The 21,488-nt window shown below is 36.3% G+C and overlaps 1 long non-coding RNA gene across 1 annotated transcript in view; it reads right to left on the bottom strand.

Annotated features, from left to right (window-relative positions):
* Nucleotides 1-6,717: 6,717 nt before the first annotated feature.
* Nucleotides 6,718-21,488, bottom strand: part of LOC145538360 (uncharacterized) — a 342,784-nt gene continuing 328,013 nt past the window's right edge. Inside the window, exon 6 of the long non-coding RNA XR_014076799.1 lies at nt 6,718-10,503. This is a non-coding gene — a long non-coding RNA (uncharacterized LOC145538360). The remainder of the gene's footprint in view (nt 10,504-21,488) is intronic.

Raw genomic sequence — 21,488 nt, 5'->3', positions numbered from 1 at the left:
ATGCAAAAAATTTCTTTTTTACAACCTAATATTCTTTCCTGTTCAAAATACTTGTTCAGCTTCTTTAAGAAACCTTGTTAAACCTATTGTGGCTTTTAAGTACTTTGGGAAGGAAAAACCCTACCTCACTTGTACTAAATCTTGAAACTCTCTCTCCTGGACCTTAATATCCAGTTTCCTGTGTGTTTTATTGGCATATCTTAAAAATCTCTGTCTAATTGTCTTATGGTTGTAAAAGTTTGTTTGTAAGTTCATTTATTTGACCTTGGAATTGATTTGTTTTTGTTGCAACAACATTATAAGCCAAGAGTCACAAATTTTAGTATCTACAGGAAAACAGGCAGGTTACATAAGTGACTGCTGCTGCTGCTGCTGCTAAGTCGCTTCAGAGGCAGGGCCAAATATCAGATAATAGAGGGTATGGAGACAGTGGTGAATAGGAGAGTACAGATCTCCATGGAAGGCACTCTAACTCTCATTAACAATAACAACAACATTGCTAGCCAAACTAAATAAGACTGCAGATCAGATTTCTGCCAACATGCCATCTTGATTATTAATGCCATGTGATTTGCAGAGTAGCCCCCAAAGACTGTCTACCCTTTAGCCATTGTAAAATAAAAGAGTACTTTACTGCATCTTTAATAACCTAGACTTTGAAATTCTCCTTTTGTAAAGTCGAGCTTTATACTCAAAACTAAAATGATCTCAACAAAATACTGGCCCCTAAGAGCTGATGTCTGAGTAGCCCAAACCTCCTACTTTAGACAGATTAGGTGCATGTCTTAGTTCCTCATTTTATGGGGAAAGAATTCAGTCTTTCACTATTAAGTATCAATATAAAGTTAGCTATAGAACTTTTGTAGATGTGCTTTATGACATTGAGTAAATTCTTTTCTAGAACTATTTTTTCACATTTATAACTGAATGGATGTCAAATTTTGTCAAATGCTTTTCCTGTGTCAATGGATATGATCATGTGATATTTGTTTTTATTCTGTTAATATAGTGGGTGACATTGAATGATATTGAACCAGCATTGTATTCTTGGAATAAACTCCACTTGCTTGAGATGTATAAATCTTTGCGTATATTTCCGAGTTTCATTTTCTAATATTTTGTTAAATATTTTTTTAAAATCTATAGTCAATAGGAATAGTGGTATGTAACTGTCTTTTGTTGTTTTCTTGGTATTAGGGTAATACTAGCTTCATTTGGAGAAGGAAATGGCAACCCACTCCAGTATTCTTGCCCAGAGAATCCTGTGGACAGAGGAGCCTGGTGGGCTGCTGTCCATGGGGTTACACAGAGTCGGACACGACTGAAGCAACTTAACATGCATGCATGCATTGGAGAAGGAAATGGCAACCCACTCCAGCATTCTTGCCTGGAGAATCCCAGGGATGGAGGAGCCTGGTGGGCTGCCATCTATGGGGTCGCATAGAGCTGGACATGACTGAAGTGACTTAGCAGCAGCAGCCACAGCAGCTTCATGAAACAAATTGGAACCGTATCTTTATCTTCTATTTTCCATAGGGTTCTCAGTCTGTTTGGGCTGCTATCACAGATTGGCTGGCTGATAAACAACAGAACTTTATTTCCGAAGGCTAGAAGTCCGAGATCAGGGTGCTAGCATAGTTGGGTGAGCACTCTCTTCTCATTGAAGACTTCTTGCATCCTCACAGGGTGGAAGGGGCTGGAGAGCTCCATGGGATCTCTTTTGTAAGAGTATTAATCTCATTGTGAGGGTTCTGCCCTCATGACCTAATCTCATTTCAAAGTACCTGCCACCTAACACCATCACACTGGGCATTATGATTGCAGCATGTGAAATATGGGGGACACAAACACTGAGACCAGAGCAAGTAAATTGTGGAGAAATGGTGCTAATTCTTTAAAGTTTGGTGGAATTCTCCAGTAAAACCACTTGGGCCTGGGGATTTCTATTTTGGAAAATTTTTAAATTACTAGTTCAATATTCAATAGTTAAAAGACTATTCAAATGATCTATTTACTATTATGTGAGTTTTGGGAACTTGAATTTTCCTAGGGATTGGTACATTTTATCTAAATTGTCAAATTTATGTGCATAGATTTATTTGTGATATTCCCTTACTATCTGTGATATCTGCACGAGTCTGTAGTGACATCTCTGTTTCATTAGTAATTTGTGTCCTCTCTTTTTCTCTTGGTTAGTCTTGCTAGAGGAGTGCCAATTTTATTAACTTCTTCAAAGAATCAACTCTTTGTTTCATTGATTTTCTCCACTTCTTCTGTTTTCAATTTCACAGATTACTGCTCTTATCTTTCTTATTTCTCTGCTTCCATTGGCATTATTTTTGCTTACCTTTCTTTTTAACTTTTAAGTTCTTTAGATGAAAGCTTAGATCATTGATTTGAGATTTTTCCTCTTCTCTAATGTATGTTTTTGAGGCTATAAATTCCCTTCTTAGCTTGATTTTGCACCCCACTCCAGTACTCTTGCCTGGAAAATCCCATGGACGGAGGAGCCTAGTAGGCTACAGTCCATGGGGTCGCTAAGAGTCGGACACGACTGAGTGACTTCACTTTCCCTTTTCACTTTCATGCATTGGAGAAGGAAATGGCAACCCACTCCAGTGTTCTTGCCTGGAGAATCCTAGGGACGGCGGAGCCTGGTGAGCTGCCGTCTATGGGGTCTCACAGAGTCAGACACGACTGAAGCAACTTAGCAGCAGCAGCCGCAGCAGTTTGATTTTAACTGTGCCTCACAAAATCTTTATACTTCCATTTTCATTCAGTTAAGTGTATTTTTCAAAATTTCTTTTGAGACTCTTCTTGGATCTATTTACAAGTGTGTTTTTAAGTGTTTGGAGATTTTCTGCTTTCTTTTTATTGTTGTTTTTTAGTTTGATTCTATGAATCCAATTGATTTCATTGTACATCCATGTAGATAACATATGCTATAGAGTTTAAATTTTTAAAAAATTGTTGAGGCTTGATTTATGGCCCTGGATATTGTTTATTTTTTGTATATGTGTGTTGAACACTTGAAAGGAATGCATATCATGCTCTTTTGGGGTGGCATGTTCTATAAACATCGATTTGATTATGTTGGTAAAGAACTTTGGGAATTCCTCCATATCCTTACTACTTTTCTGCATACTTGTTCTGCTAATTGTTGATAAAGGGGTTTTTCTTTTCTGTTATAGTTTATTACTTGATAGTAAATGTAATTCCCTTTATTATATGTAGAATTTTATTGTTTATCTTTTTTAATATTTGAGTATAGTTTATTAACAATTTTGTGATAGTTTCAAGTGTACAGAAAAGTGATTCAGTTATACATTTTTCCTATTAGGTTGTTACATAACATTGAGCAGAATTCCCTGTCCTATATAGTAGGTCCTTGTTGGTTATCTATTTTAAATATATCAGTGTGTACATGCCAATCTCAAACTCCCTAACTATCCCTTCTCCCCATATTTCCCCCTGGTAACCGTAAGTTCATTCTCTAAGTCTGTGAGTCTGTTTCTGTTTTGTAAATAAGTTTGTTTGTATCATTTCTTTTTAGATTATGCATATAAGTTATATCATATGATATTTCTCTTTCTCTGGTTCATTTCACTCATTATAACAATCTCTAGGTCCATCCATGTTGCTGCAAATGGCATTGTCTCATTCTTGTTAATGGCTGAATAATATTCTGTTGTATGTATGTACAACATCTTCTTTATCCATTTCTCTGGTGATAGACAATTTAGGTTGTTTCCGTGTCTTGTTTATTGTAAACAGTGCTGCAGTGAACACTGGGGTGAATGTATCTTTTTGTACCATGTTTTTCTCTGCATATAACCCAGGAGTAGAATTGCAGGATCATATGGTAGCTACATTTAGTTTTTTAAGGAACGTCCTTACTGTTCTCCACAATGGCACTACCAACAGTGTAGGAGGGTTCACTTCTCTACACACCCTCTCTAGCATTTATTGTTTGTGGGTTTTTTGATGAAAGCCATTCTGACTATTGTGAGGAAATATCTTATAGTTTTAACTTGCATTTCTCTAATAATTGGTGACGTTGAACATCTTTTCATGTGCCTCGTGGCCATATATATGTATTCTTTGGAGAAATATCTATTTAAGTCATCTGTCCATTTTTTTCAATTGGCTGAGAGAAGTGTTTTGATATTCTCATACATAATTGTAAATTTTACTATTGCTCATTCCAGTTCTATGTCATATATCTTACAGCTCTGTTATTTGGTACATGCACACTTAGGATTTCTATATTTTCTTGGTGGATTGACTGATTTATCACATAATATCTTCGTCTGTCTCTGATAATTTCCTTTGTTCTAATGACTCTTTCATTCAATATTAATATAATAACTCCTGCCTTCCTTTGTTTAATGTTCACGTAATATGAAATTTTCCCTAGTCAATCCTAAAGGAAATCAATCCTGAATAATCATTGAAAGGACTGATGCTGAAGTGGAAGCTCCAGCTCCAATACTTTGGCCACCTGATGTGAAGGGCTGACTCATTAGAAAAGACCCTGATGCTGGGAAAGACTGAACACAGGAGAAGGGAACGACAGAGGATGAGATAGTTGGATGGCATCACCAACTCAATGGACATGAGCTTGAGCCATCTCCAGGAGATGGTGAAGGACAGGGAAGCCTGGTGTGCTGCAGTCCATGGGGTTGCAAAGAGTTGGACGTGACTGAGCAACTGAACAACAACATATTGTTATGCTGAGGATCTTGAAGGTAACACATACATGGGTCATGTCTTAATACACTCTACCAATCTCTGTCTTTTAAATGGTATACTTATGCCATTTCATTTAATGTAATTATTGATGTCTAAGGTTCAAGTGTGCATTCTAATTTTGTTTTCTACTTGTCTCCCTGATTTTTATTTTTCTGATTTCCCCCCGAACTTCTTCTAGAACCTAGATGTCCATCAGCAGACGAATGGATAAGGAAGCTGTGGTACATATACACAATGGAATATTACTCAGCCATTAAAAAAATACATTTGAATCGGTTCTATTGAAATAGATGGATGAAACTGGAGCCCATTATATAGAGTGAAGTAAGCCAGAAAGAAAAACACCAATACAGTATACTAATGCATATATATGGAATTTGAAAGATGGTAATGATAACCCTATATGCGAGACAGAATAAGAGACACAGATGCATAGAACAGTCTTATGGACTCTGAGGGAGAAGGTGAGGGTGGGATGTTCTGGGAGAATAGCATTGAAACATGTATATTATCATATGTGAAACAGAACACCATTCCATGTTCGATGCATGAGACAAATGCTCAGGACTGGGGCAATGGGATGACCCAGAGGGATGGGATGGGGAGGGAGGTGGGAGGGGGGTCCAGGAAGGGGAACACATGTAAACCCATGGCTGATTCATGTCAATGTATGGCAAAAACTACTACAATATTGTAAAGTAATTAGCCCCCAACTAAAATAAATAAATTTATTTAAAAAAAATTTTTTAGAGACCAATTTTTGATATATTAATAGTATTTTTGAGTGTGTCTCTTTTCATATCTTTTTTTGGTGGTTGCTTGATGCATTTTATAATATATACATAACTTACACAGTCTACTAGGGTCATCATTTTACCAGCTCAACTGAAATATGGAAAACTAATCTCCCTATACCCTCCTGTATTTTTAATATGATTATTGTAAATATTTCCTCTACATACCAAAATGACAATATTTTATTTTTGTTTCAGCTATAAAACATAACCTAGAAAACACAATATGAAAAAGAAAGTTGATTTTATTTACCCATGTTTTGCTTATTATGTACTTTCTTCCTAATATTTAAAGATAGCATCTTTTATCATTTCTGTTTAGAAAAATTCTCTTAGGGTAGATTTTGATGGAAAATTCTCTTGCTTTTTCTTTATCTAAAAATACATTAAATTTCACCCTCATTTCTGAAAGGTATTTTTATGGGACATAAAATTTTGTATTGACAGTTATTTTCTTTCTGCACATGAAAAATTCCTGACCTCTAAATTATTGTGATGGAACTTAACTATAATTCATATCTTTTTTTTTATCAGTGGATAAGTTGTGAAAGAGAAATTATATCTTTGAAGGCTTTCTTCCTTGCTTTTAGTTGTCATAAGTTTGGTGTTTCTTTGTGTGGAATTCTTTGGGTTTGTGATTTGGGGTGTTTACTCGTCCTCTTAAATTCATAGGTTTGTGTCATTTGCTAAATATGAGAAGCTTCACTTGCAATTCTTGAAGTCTTTTCAGTCCTGTTCTCTTTCTTTTCTGCATCTAGGACTCTAATGACACAAATGTTCAATCTTTTGTTATAGTATCACAGGTCCCTGAGATTATTTTTATTTTTTCAATGTTTTCCCTGTGTTATTTAGGTTGCATAAATTCTATCACTATTTTCAAGTTTGCCATTTCTTTCTTAAATGCCCTCCATTGTGGATTCATTCTGCTGTTGATCCTATGCAGTTTTTATTTTTTAAGTTGTTATTATATTTTTCAGTTCAAAATTTCTCTTTGGTTTCTCTTTATATCTGCATATTTTCCATTTCTTTGCTGAGATTATCTATTTTTCATTTTTTCAAGTGCATTTCTAATTGCTTACTGAAGCATTCTTATGATAGATGTTTTAAATCTTTATTACAGAATTCAAGTCTCTTCCCTCATGTCTCAAATGCAAGAATTGCATCTATTGGCTTTTTTTTTTTTTTCTTCATTCAGTTTAGAACTTCACTATGATGAGTGACTTTTACTGAAACAGAAATTTTAATATTCTGTTATAATACTATAAATCTTACTCAAACATACTTTATCTGGCTGTCCATGATAATGCTATGCCAAGGGAAGGGAGGTGCTGCCTTATTGTTGACTGTTGAAAGTTCAGGTTTCCCACTTGCCCCTTGTTATAAAGGGGTGGAAATGGGTGCAGAGACTTCTCATGTCATCTCCACCAACATAAGTAGGGAAGATCAGGACTTTATTTTTCCAAGTGAAGATGACAAAAGTTCCAGCTGTATACTCAATATTCTCTAATATCACCTGTGTGTGGATTTGCACAGGGAGGGAGGATTCTATTTACTTTTCATACTCTTTTTATTTGATACCCAAGGCTTTGAGTTGTACTTAGGAATAGGGAAAAACTGGTCTACTCCATCTTCTGATAGGAAGCTCCTCTACTAGCTCCTTTAAGTCAGATTTTAGTCTATGTTTGTGAATTTAAACTTGTTTCTTGTCTTTGTAATGATTTAATTTTGTTCTTCATATTTTCTCTGAGCTCTGCAGGCCCACTATTCATTTCTCTGTTGATTTCTAATCTATGTTTTGAAATATTTTGGTAATTTTCCTGGTAGTGAATTCTCTTCTAATTTTGATTATGCTATCAACGTACTATTATATTTTTATTACTCAATGTTTTTATGTACAAGTTTAAGGGTCTATTATACACACCATAATTGGTTATAATACCCATAATCCAGAACTGACAACTTGGGAGAAAGAAAGGGAAAAAAAGGCATCTCAACAGCAACACAATTGCTTTGAATGATAATATGTATCAACACAAGAATAAATTAAAACAGTAATAAGAATGTGAAAGAAGGTAATGAGATCAGCAAGTTGGTGGAATAGAAAGCCCCAGAGATACCTTCTACCGTGAGGACACTAATTCAACAACATATTGACCAATTTCTTTTGTGAGAAATCTTTAGGTCAGTTAAGCATTTCCTTTATCCCTAGACAAATGTAAAACTAACTATATAGAAGCTAATAGGAAAATTTCTGGTACACTTTCACCATAGTCCCTTCCTCTGGCACAGTGCCACATGATCATGAGGAAATTCCAAGTTTCTAGCTTATTCCTGGGGAGAGAAAGTGAAGACTGGACTCTTCCCCAAATGTCTTGACTCTATGAAGGTGAGGGGGGCTGCTTGAGAGACTAGGTTCTTTCTCAGCTGTCCCAGAGGGTCCCAGCATACAGTGGACTGGGGGTTACTAAGAGCAAAAAATAATAATAATAATAACTAGACAGTTTGCTGCTACTTCAGAAAAAATAAAAAGATCAGTCGTTGCCAGGAATAATGTGTAAGGGAGGGACAAACAGACAGAACACAGAGGAGTTTTACAGCAGTAGCTACTCTCTGTGATACTATAATGATGGATACATGTTGTTATACATTTGTCAAAACACATGGGATGTACCACATCAAGCGCAAATGTAAACTACAGACTTTGGATGATTATATGTCAGTGCAGATTCATCACTGGTAACAAATGTACCCCTCTTGTGGAAGATGTTGATAATGGTGTAAGCTGTGCATTTGTAGGGGCAGTGAATATATGAGATATTTCTGCACCTTCCCCTCAACTTTTCTGTGAAACTTAAACAACTGTAAAAAATTGTCTTTAAAAAGTGAAGGAGAGATACAGACTTTTTCAGATAAATAAAAGCTCAAGGGAGATCATCACTACTATGATCTGCTTCTAAGTGCTAACATGAGTCCTTCAAGTTGCAAGATAGTAGATAGGAACACAAAAGCATAGGAAAATATAAAGCTCACTGGCAAAGATAAATATATAGACAAATATATAATACTATAATGGTGATGCATAAATAACTTTTAATGCTGACACAGAAGTTAAAAACTAAATGTGTAAAAACAAATATAACTACAAAAATATGTTAATGGATATATAATATGATGTAATTTGTGATATCAACAACATAAAGTATGGGGTGGGAGAAAAACAAAAGTGTTTTCGTATGCAACTGAATTCAAGAAGTTATCAGCTTAAAATAGATTGTTATGTTTTATGTAAGCATGAAAGCCCATGACAATCAGAAAATACCTATAGAAAATACACAAAAGAGAATAATAAAAGTATCAAAGCATATCATTACAAAAAATCAATGAAACACAAAGAAAGAAAGTGAAGAAAATAAAAACAAAAGAACTACATGACAGACAGAAAACAATTGACAAAATGGTAATAGTAAGTCTTTCTCTATCAATAATAACTTTAAATGTAAACAGATTGAACCCCTTCTTCTAAAGATGTAAAGTGACAGACTGGATTAAACAATAACAACAGCATCCAATCGTATGATATCTACAAGGACTCATTTTGGATTTAAGGATAAATCTTTTACACTTTTAGGGTAAAAGTGAAAGGATGGAAAAATATTCCATGCAAATAGTAACAAAAAGAGAACAGGGGTGGCCAAAATTATATCAGACAAATTTACTTTAATTTATATATCGTCATAAAAGACAAAAAAGGACATTTTATCATGATAAAAGGGTCAATTCACCAGGAAAATAAAACAATTATAATTACATAAGTATCCAACACCTGAACAGCTATACACATGAAGCAAGCACTGACAGAATTAAAAGGGCTTAGACAACATAATGTTAGTAGATTTAGAAATTCCACTTTCAATAATGGTTAGAATATCCAGACAGATCATTAAGAAAACAGAATAGTTAAATAACACTAGACTAAATGAACCAAACAGACATATACAGAATGTATACACTCTTAGCTAGACCAAAAGAAAAAGAGAGAAGATTCAGATAATATGAAAAATTAAAAAAGATCCAATACAACTAAAGTGACAGATAAGTAAAGGATCTTAAGTAACACTTATGAGTACCTATATATGTGAACAAATCGTATAATATAGAAGAAACAGATAAATTCTCAGAAACATACAACCTACCAACAAGAATCATAAAGAAGTACAAAATCTGAACAGACCTATAAGTAATGGGAGAGTGAATCAGTACTCAATAATCTTTCAACAAAGAGAAGCCTAGGACCTAATGGCTTCACTGGTGAATTTTACCAAACATTTGGTGGAATAATTAATACCAATCCTTCCCAATCTCTTCCAAAAATTTGAAGATCATGGAATATTTCCAAATCTATTTTATGAGGACTTCATTATCTTGATAACAAAATCAGAAAAAGACACTATTAGAAAAGAAAACTATAGGTTGATATCCCTAATGAATAGAGATGCAAAAACTCTCAATAAAGAGTTGATACTAGTAAACTGAATTCAACAGCACATTAAAAGGATTATACACCATGGCCAAACAGGTGTATCCCTGGAATGCAAAGATGTTTCAAAAAATGAAAACAAATCAATGTAATAAAGCACATTAATAGAATGAAGAATGAAAATCACATGATTATCTCAATAAATGCAGAAAACCCATTTGACAAAATTCAACAAACTTTCATTATAAAGAAACTCAACAAGCTAAAATAGAAAGATGTTACCTCAATATAATGAAGACCATATGCAGTTGATCCTTGAAATATGCAGGGGTTAGGGGGGCTAATTACCTGGACAATCAAAAATCCACATAGGTCATACCTTGGTAGCTGGGGGGAATTGGTTACAGGAACTTCTGCAGACACCAAAACCCGTAGATATTCAAGTCCCATAGTCAGTTCTCCATATCTGCAGTCCTGCATCTGTGGATTCAACCAACATTGATCATATAGTACTCTATTTATCGAAAAAAAATTCAGGTATATGTAGAACCATGCAGTTTAAATCCATGTGCTTCAAGGTTCAACTGTATATGAAAAGCCCATAGCTAGATCATACTTAGTGAAAAACTGAAATCTCTTCCTCTAAGATCAGGAACAAGGCAAGGATGTCCACTTTGACCACTTCTATTTATACAGTATTGGAAATCCTAGCCAGAGCAATTAGGCAAGAAAAATAAATAAAAGCATTCTAATCGTAAAGAAAGAAGTAAACTTAAACTTTTTTTGCAGATGAGATACTGTTATATGTAGAAAAGCCTAAAGAGTCCACAAAAAGCTGTTAGAATTAATGTATCCAATAAAATTGTAGGACACAAAATAGACATTAAAAATTTTGTGTGCTTTTTATAAAATACCAATAAGCAATCCGAAAATTAACCTAAGAAAATAATCTCATTTATAACATCAAAAAGAATAAAATACTTAGGAATAAACAACCACTAGGCAAATATTTGTAGAAAGAGAACTATAAAACATTGCTGATAGAAATTAAAGACATAGATAAACAGTAAGATAGGCTGAATTCATGAATTGGAAGACTCAATATTGTTCAAATGTCCATAACCCAAAGTAAACTACATATTCAATGCAATTCCTATAAAAATCCCAAAAGCATTCTTTAACAAAAATAGAAAAAAAATTATTCAGATTCATATGGAACTACAAAAGATACCAAATAGCAAAGCAATCTTGAGAAAGAATAAATTGACATCTCGAACCTCTGATTTAAAGTATATTGTAACTTGTAAAAGGATGAAATAAGAATATTCTCTAACACCAGATACAAAAATAAACTCAAAATGGATTAAAGACCTAAATGTAAGATTAGATACTATAAAACTCCTAGAAGAAAATATAGGCAAGACACTCTCTGACATAAATTACAGCACTATTCTCATTGTTTTTTATTTATTTGTTGAATTTTGTAAACTGACCTTATATTCCATAACCTTGCTAAATTCATGTCTTATTTCTAGTAGCTTTTTTGTAGAATTCATATTTTCTTTATAGAAGATCATGCTATTTGTGAATAAAGACTGTTCTCATCTGGTGGTTCAACTGGGAAAGAATCGCTTCCAAGCGCACTTAGGTGGTTGTAAGAATTCATTCAGAGGTCATCCTCAGCTGCAAGATGTCACTTCTAATTCAGTGGTTGCTCACTCACTTAAGCCACAAGCAGAATATCTAGAGCAAGTCTATCTTCATGGAAAATAGAGGCTTATATACATAAGGTTTTTATAACTAGAGTGATGTCCTGTGATTATTAAAGTCGTCATTAGAAATAAGTCACAGGTCTTGCCACACTCAAGGGGAGATTATACAAAAATGCAAATACTAGAAAGTAAGGATTACTGAGGATCATCTAGGGTCTGTCTACCACAGATTATGACATGAGACAGTAGTATTCTGGATTCTAAGTGTTTTGTGCTTAGGCATAGGAGCGAGTTGTATGTGTGTCTATGCCTGTGTTTCTTAATTTCTTAAAGGGAAAATGATCAGTCCCTCTGGGTTGTAGCCATTTCCATTTACAATTTTCATCTCCCTGCTTCATTAGTCACGTTTGCAATGGCTAGTTTATGGTCAACTTGGCTAGGTTATCATACTCCATCATTAACCAAATGCTAGTCTCAGTGATACTGAGAAAGTGTCTTGTAGATGTGGTTAAAACCTACAAATCAGCTGACATTAAATAAGTGAGATTCCACTCCATAATGTGGGTGAACTTCATCCTATCAGTTGAAGATCTTAAGAGCAAAAACAGATTTCCCAAAGGGTATATTCTGCCTCAAACCATCAGCATCAACCTCTGCCTTATTTTCAACCTGCTGGTCTTCTCTACAGATTTCAAACTTGCCAGAACCCGCAACTGCATGAAACAATCCTTAAAATAAATCTCTTAATATGTAAAACACAATAATAAACATAAAATATATTGCAAAGTTTTAGTAATCAAAATAGTACAACAGTAGCATAAATAGGGACACAGACCAATATAGAACTATATAAACGGCCCAGAAATAAACTCATACTTACATGTAAGGTCAACTAATATTTGACGGGGGTGACAAGAATACATATGGAGAAAGAATAGTTCCTAATAAATGGTGCCGGGAAAACTGAATATTCGCATGCAAAAGAATGAAATTGGACTCATGTTATACCACACACAAAAACCAACTCAAAATGGATTAAAAACTTTAACTCAAGATCTCTTAGGAAAAAATTTAAGGAAAAAGCTTTATGACATTTGTCTTGGCAATGATTTCTTGGATATAGCATCAAAACACAAGAAATCAAAGCAAAAATAAACAAGTAGGAGTACATCAAACCAAAAGCTTATGCATAGGAAAGAAATCAGAGAGAAAAGCAGCGGAGTAAATTAGTGGCATGCATACTAAGTTGCTCAGTCATGTCCGACTCTGGAACTCCATGGACTATGGCCCACTAGGTTCCTCTATCTGTGGAATTTTCCAGGCAAGAATACTGGAGTGGGTTGCCATTTCCTTCCCCAAAATTAGTGGAGTGTAAGGCAATTTACAGAATGTGAGAAAATATTTATGAATCATATATCCGATAAAGGGCTAATATTCCAAATATTGTCACCCTGCTTATTTAACTTATATGCAGAGTACATCATGAGAAACGCTGGGCTGGAAGAAACACAAGCTGGAATCAAGATTGCCGGGAGAAATATCAATAACCTCAGATATGCAGATGACACCACCCTTATGGCAGAAAGTGAAGAAGAACTAAAGAGCCTCTTGATAAAAGTGAAAGAGGAGAGTGAAAAAGTTGGCTTAAAGCTCAACATTCAGAAAACTAAGATCATGGCATCTGGTCCCATCACTTCATGGGAAATAGATGGGGAAACAGTGGAAACAGTGTCAGACTTTATTTTGGGGGGCTCCAAAATCACTGCTGATGGTGATAGCAGCCATGAAATTAAAAGATGCTTACTCCTTGGAAGGAAGGTTATGACCAACCTAGATAGCATATTTAAAAGCAGAGACATTACTTTGCCAACAAAAGTCTGTCTAGTCAAGGCTATGGTTTTTCCAGTGGTCATGTATGGATGTGAGAGTTGGACGGTGAAGAAAGCTGAGTGTCGCAGAATTGCTGCTTTTGAACTGTGGTGTTGGAGAAGACTCTTGAGAGTCCCTTGGACTGCAAGGAGATCCAATCAATCCATCCTAAAGGAGATCAATCCTGGGTGTTTATTCGAAGGACTGATGTTGAAGCTGAAACTCCAATATTTTCGCCACCTCATGCGAAGGGTTGACTCATTAGAAAAGACCCTAATGCCGGGTAGGATTGGGGGCAGGAGGAGAAGGGGACGACAGAGGATGAGATGGTTGGATGGCATCACTGACTCGATGGTCATGGGTTTGGGTAGACTCTGGGAGTTGGTGATGGACAGAGAGGCCTGGCGTGCTGCAATTCATGGGTTCGCAAAGAGTCGGACACTACTGAGCTACTGAACTGAACTGAACTGAACTGATTCCAAATATAAAAGGGAATCCTGCAACTCAATGGGGAGGTCCTTAGCAAAAAACAAGAAATCTAATTTAAAAAATAAACAATAGAGTTGGACATTCCTGTGGAGAAAACATATAAATGACCAATGGGTATGTGAAAGAATATTCAACATCACTAATTACCAGGCAAATGCAAATCAAAATTACAATGAAATATTATCTCACACCTGTTAGGATAATAATTATTTAAACTGAAAATAATCTGTTAGGAAGGAAGTGGACAAATTGTGACCTGGTGCACTGTTGCTGGTGCATATGGAGAATAGTAAAGGGATTCTTCAAAATCTTAAAAATAGATTAATCCAGCAACCCTATTTCTAGGTATTTATCCAAAAGAATTGAAATCAGATCTCAAAAAGACATCTACACTTCCGTATTCATTGCAGCATGGCCCACAAGAGGCAAAAGGTGGCAACAATCTAAATGTCCATTGACAAATGAGTGGATAAAGAAAATATGGTGTTATACACACACACACACACACAGATACACAGATACACAATGGACTATTATTCTGCCATAAAAGGAAGAAAAGTCTGTCATATGGCCTAATGAGGATGAATCTTGGGAATATTAAACTCAGTAAAATGATTATGCTCAATCACATGATTCTACTTATGTGAAATATCTAAAGTAGTCAAATTCATTGAAGCAGAAAGGAGAATGTTGGTTGCCAGAAGCTGGAGGGGAGATGGAAACTGTGAGTTGTTCAAATGAGCATTAAGTTTTGATCATGCAAGATGAGAGAGTTGTAGAGATATTCTCTACAACACTGTGCTTAGTTAACAATACTGTACCATACACTTGAAAATGTTAACAGGGAAGATCTCATATTATGTGTTTTTAATACAATAAAAAAGAATGTATAAGTAAGTCTCTGCTAATAATAGTACCCATATTAATACAAAAAGTACTGTATTGAGCCAGAGCTTGATATAATCCAGAAACAAGTTTGTTTGTTTGTTTGTTTTCCTCAGTGATCTTGGCTTATACAAGCTGCTGCTGCTGCTAAGTCGCTTCAGTCGTGTCTGACTCTGAGACCACATAGATGGCAGCCCACCAGGCTCCCCCATCCCTGAGATTCGCTAGGCAAGAATACTGGAGTGGGTTGCCATTTCCTTCTCCATGCTTATACATATGATCACATAGAACTCTACACATAATTTTATTATTATATTTTTGTAGGAAAATGTCATTATTGAAATGTGTGTATGACATTGCTGTCTCCCAGCTTTTCCTTCTCCCTTGGAAACACTTATTTTTTAAAACACAGTGTTTGTGTTCACAAATGTCTTTAGGACTTAGAACTTCCTGCTCCATTGCCGATCAAATGTATGACTCAGGGAAAGTGTCTTCATCTCTCTATGCCTCAGAATGAAGTTTCCTCATATGTATACTAAAGTTAGTTTTCCATATTTTATGGGAGATTTTGGACAAATTTAATAAGACTAATCCACGTAAATGTATTAAAGAAGTGTATGGCCCATAAAAAGCACCCTGTAAATGACATTTCTAATTATGCTTCCCCAAAATATAGTATGATAAAGTCAGCTTGCTCTGACCTCAGATGAGTACTACCAGAGAGCAGAGTGCTTGCAAACCAGCATCAAAGCATGAGTCACCTCATGCTTTTACTATAGATAACTTGACTGGCTCATGCTCTGATCAATACATGGCCCAATCTATTGTGACTCAGTAACAAATGACCTATCACTTAGAATGCTTTCACTTGCAAAAACCGTCTTTAAATATCAAGAAATGTACTGTATCACATAAAAAGAATTAAGAAGGCAGTTTGTGAGATTTGTTTAGCAATTCAATGAAGTCAGCAAAGACATATGTCTTTCTGTCTTTGTATTTGACTACATTTTGTGCATAACTTTTGTCCTCATGTTGTTTCTCATAATCATCACAAGATGACGGCAAGAAGCAGAGGAAACAGCAGACTTGATAGATGTGTGATCTCCAGGAGAGAGAGACGCTTATCTCCCAGAATGTACATATGTCTTTCCTTTCTGTTTCACTAGGTCCCTTTAGGGAAAGAATTCACTCTTGGATGACAGGAAAATTCAAACTGATTGACTTACTCCAATCAGGATTCCCTCTGATATTGGAGAATGATGAATATCTGAACAAAACTGGGATAGAGTCAAGAAGAAAGAAGTGAGGATGCATGCAGGTTAGTCTGCCTACCATACTGGCTAAGTTCAATTTCCCTGAAAATACACAGCAAACACTAAAGCAATGTATGTAGGAAAGAAACAGTTCCGGTTAACATCTTAGAAGGATCAACTTATCAGGTAATTATTTGAGGTTTCACTCACTCTGGCTTTGTAGTGTATATACCTCACAAGGATTTTGAAAAGATTTCTCCCCAAATTATAGGCTAAGTTATATAAATATTAAATATAACATATATGTAACTCAAAATAATTTTATTTATTAAACTTATTCCTTTCATGTTTATTTGTTTTTTTTTCTCAGAGCTAACAATATATCTACAATCTAGATGTTGGCAGGAAGTATTATAAATTGAGTTTATAGGTATTCTTATTTTAAAAATTATTAGGGAATTTGAAACTGCACTGACTGATTTAAATTTTACAATATTTTTCTGCACTTTACAAAATACTAAAAGTATATTTAGAACTAGCTACATAGTCAGTTGGAAGAAAGTGTGAAGGAACAGAGTGTAGGTGGTGAGCGAATGTCTTTTAGTACATGATTGGACTTTGAGTGTATTTTAATATACTGTGGGTGTATCAGTTAAAAGACTAATTGTTAGCATGAGAGAAGGAATGGAGACAAGTTTAAAAACAAAATCATGAGAATCATTGATCAGTTCTCTTTTTTTTAATAAAAGAAAGTGTGATTCAGATATTTAAATTTTGCAGTAGTTTTCAGGGACTTATTCAAAGTTCTCTGGTATTCTTTTTACCTATATTTAGTATAAAAGCAGTCACTAGTCTTAGCATAATTATTCCATTCTGCTCCATATAATTTCGTTGCTCTTGGTCTGAACAGTGACAAACTAATTATTTCTGCCCAGATTTTCAAGGATTAACAAGTCAGTGGATGACACTCTCATGGGCTACACCTCAGCAGCCATTGTTCAGAATATAGACTCTGCAAAATCAAAGTACAAGCAAGATTATTTAGGTTAAAAGAACATCTCTAAGCTTCATAAGCTTGTGGGTAAAAAATGGAATCAAATTAATCTCTTGACCTCTAGAGCTAAATATCATAAGCTCATTGAGGTCTATATTTGTAGTAATCCCAGGACCTTGATCTCCCTCTGAAGTGTGCTATATTGGTTGCCTAGGGCTGCCGTAACAAAGTACTATTAACTGGTGGTTTGGGACAACAACATATATGATCTCATAGTGCTGGAGGCAAGAAGTTAAAAATCAAGGTTTCAGCAGGGCCGTGCTTCTTCTGAAAGCAGTAGAAATGGATCAGTCCCTGGAATCTCTCCTAAATTTTGGAAGCCTCAGACATTTCTTGCTCATAGATGACTTTCTTCCTGAATCTCTTCATATTAACTCTGTGTACATATTTCCCTTCTTATTAGGATACCAGTCCTACTATATAAAAATCTATCCTAATGTCCACTGTCATTTTAACTAAAGTACTCTTATAAAAATCCATTTTTCCAAAAAAATCTTATTCTGAGGTACCAGTGATGAAGACTTGGGGGAACAATTCGACTCATAGCATTTGCTTTCTTGCCTTGGCATCAGTGGGCATCTCCCAGTCACATCTGACACAAGATGCCGAGAGTTACCACTCACCTGCTTTTCCACATATATTCTGGTTCAACCCACTGCTTGTTGGCAGATCTGTTCAACCACTATTCACTGAATGACTACTATGGGATAACACCGGGAATGATTCAGAAAACAAAAATGAAATGGTTGCTGCCAATGAGTAAACGAATGATAGTATAATAAGAAATGAACTTACCTATTTTGAAGACTATGGTAGGGCGTAGGGAAAGAGAATAAAGGTGGTAGGGGGAACTCACATAGGGTCATCACGAAAAGTCACCCTGAGGTGACATTTTAACCTAGACCTAAAGGTCAAGAAAAAATCAGCAGAAGGTAAAAGCCAGATAATTTCTTATGCTAGGCAGAGGAAATAGTATATGCAAAGATCCCATGGTAGGAGAGAACTTGGCTTAGTTTAAGATATGAAATGCAAATAAATACTCTAGATTTTTGCTATATCCATTTTACAGAGTGATATAATAATATTCCCTAATTTACACATCAAAGAAAAGCAGAATTAGGATTGAGTCTGCTTTTCCCTCATCAGTGTGTCCTCCTCCCCTGTGCTGATTGATGACTGACTCCTGCTGGGTATAGCTGTCTTTCCCTTGGCCCCTACTCCTTGTCCAGATGATTGCCACCAAGCTGTGAGAATCCTGCAGCAGGCTTCCCATCTCCAGTCCTGTCATTTAAAATTCATTCTTCATAATTCCGGCAAGAGAAACAGACAACTGAGTCTTAGCTTAATGCCCTCTGCTGAATCCACAACTTCTACAACATAACTATAGAAGGCTCCTTACTGTGATCTATATGAACTGCCATGCTGTAATTTCTGTTTCCAACGGTTAATTATCTGCCACTTCTGCCATCAACTTTGAACATCCCTGACACTTTTAGAAGTCCTTTCCATTACTTTCTCATTTGTACCTCTAGCCTATGCTCATATTGTTGCCATAGTCTTGGTTATTTTTAATGAACTCTCATTAATCCTTTAGGGGCTTCCCAGGTGGAGCTAGTGGTAAAGAACCCGCCTGCCAATGCAGGAGACGTGCGTGTTGGATCCCTGGGTTGGGAAAATCCCCTGGAGGAGGGCATGGCAACCCACTCCAGAATTCTTGCCTAGAGAATCTGCATGGACAGAGAAGCCTAGCGGGACAGGGGGTGGGCTACAGTCCATAAGGTCGCACAGAGTCAGGCACAACGGAAGCAACTTAGTACGCACACACACAGGCACACTTATTACTCCTTTAACATCTAACTGACATGCTTCCTCCACCAAAAGGCTCTCCCAGAAATTCTTGACTAAACTACATGGCCTTCCTTGAGGTTTCCATGTGCAAATACCTGTTTTTGGAATCAGTACATAGCTGTATTATAATGTGTTTTGGGGTATGCTCAATGAGAACAACTTCAGGGCAAGTGCTTTCTTCATACTTGTATGTTTCCAAAACAGTTTCTGCAACGCAGTGGATGTTTATCAATTTTCTGCTAAGTATGTGGATAGATGGTACTATCCAAAATATAGTTAAGAAGGAAACTTCTTAAATGTGAAGCTATGCCACAACCATTTTATTCTAACTCATTTCTTTTCTTGCTTAAAACATCTTTCCTGTACCAGTAACTTCTGAGATTCAGAGACCTGACCATACCGATTCATCTTTCTGAAAATAGCAACTCCAGTAGTTTTGAATAGCAATTCTTATTGGAACTTGTTCCCATTACTTCAAACTCAACCTGAACCCAAGTACAACCTCCCACAGGGAAATCATAGCCTCTCTCTGACTCTGGATGATGGTGTTTATACACAATAGTAACTCAAAGATTTCTCCAAAGATGTGTGGGTACATCTTCCTGAATTTTCATAGTGAACTCCAGGTGTCTCCAGTTAGACTGTTCCAGGATTACAGTCCTAAATCTATTTCCAATATTTAAAACAGGTGTTGCCGGGACATTGTACATCTCTGCATCTTCCTATTTAGTTCAGAGCATGGAGTATCACAGGGAATGTATAAACAGACTCAGTCAAACTTAAGGGCTCCAAGATCTATTAATGCTTGTGAAGCCTGTTAAAGAATATTTCTCTTCGGCACAGCATATGCACAAGATTATGTACTTGGAGAGGAGAAGTAGTCCTTAGGCAAAAGTGTAAAGCCTTGCAGCTCATTCGTTTTGAGACAGCATCCAGCAAGGTGTGCCCATTGCTGTGCTACATTCTGTGGATATTCTGGGGACAAGTGTCAGAATATGTTTCATGAGCACAGGTGTATTCTATTTGTGACAGCATCTGCAGAATAAAGGAGGGCATTGAAAGAAAAAAAGAACAGACTCTTCTACTTACTTCATTGAGGCTACCACTCAGAGAGGCTTATCTTGCCCCATCCCTGAATGCAGCCCAGTAATGCTCCCAAGAGCAATATCCTGAGAACAAGTGATTTCAAATCCAGAACAACCCTATTCTAGCTCTTGCTTAAATTGGATTGATGTTGCAAAAGCAGTTAGTCTTAAGGCTATTTATTAAATTGTAGCTCAGCTGGTAAAGAATCCGCCTCCAATGTGGGAGACCTGGGTTCAATACCTGAGTTGGGGAGATCCCCTGGAGAAGGCAAAAGCTAGCCACTCCAGTATTCTGGCCTAGAGAATTCCATGGACTGTATAGCCCATGGGGTCACAAAGAGTCAGACATGACTGAGCGACTTTCCATCATTCACTCACAGATGGAAACTTGCTCAGCAAGGCCACAGCAACTAGGATTAGAGGTGAGGGGGAGGTAGTGGTAGCATTCAAAGGATGTGAGAGAAGACAACCACCGTGTGGGCAATAGTCTGCTGCTAAGTCGCTTCAGTCGTGTCCGACTCTGTGCAACCCCATAGACGGCAGCCCACCAGGCTCCCCTGTCCCTGGGATTCTCCAGGCAAGAACACTGGAGTGGGTTGCCATTTCCTTCTTTGGCTCTGATTTTTACCCCATGGATTACAGGAATATTTCCTTTGCCAGGTAGAGCTTAGGGTGTTCTTCCTTCTCCTTGGTGGATGCCAGTGCTGCCACTTCGGTGGTTCTGAGACTCTCCCTTCCCTGTATCTCTTCTATCTGCATCACACTGCTGAGACTGTATGGCTCAGCACATCATTCTCACTGCTGCCTGCAATGACCTCATGAGACACAAGGATACCCATACTGGTCCAGTTCCTTGAATTAAATTTTGAGTGATGCTTTGGATGAAATGGGGAAAGGCTTTACTCCCAGAAAAATGATAAATTTTAATTCTTCTGGATTTAAAAAAAGGAGTAGCCTTGATTGTCCAACTTCATAGAGTTCCTGTCCCTAGGAATCAAAGATAAAATTTCCAAGTACTAGACTGGAGGACATATGAATTGTATTACAAAGTGTCTGAAGTGGAAACATCCCTCCAAGGCCTTAATCAACTCCTGTCCAAGAGTTAAGAACAAACATCATTTTCTTTCTGCCTTCCAGTAAGTTGCCTAACCACCTGTTATACTTTCAGAGAAATGGGTATTCTCTCTTGCTAAAAATATCTTAATCCTGAGTCCTAAGAATATCATTATGATATTTTTAAGTTTCTGATGTAAGCTATTATTTCTCTTCT

The sequence above is a fragment of the Giraffa tippelskirchi genome, chromosome 1 (genome assembly GCF_054371585.1).
Source record: "Giraffa tippelskirchi isolate mGirTip1 chromosome 1, T2T-mGirTip1v1.2.pri, whole genome shotgun sequence".
NCBI lineage: Eukaryota > Metazoa > Chordata > Mammalia > Artiodactyla > Giraffidae > Giraffa > Giraffa tippelskirchi.
The sequence above is the reverse complement of the archived record's forward strand: the minus strand, read 5'-3'. Positions and strand labels throughout refer to the sequence as shown.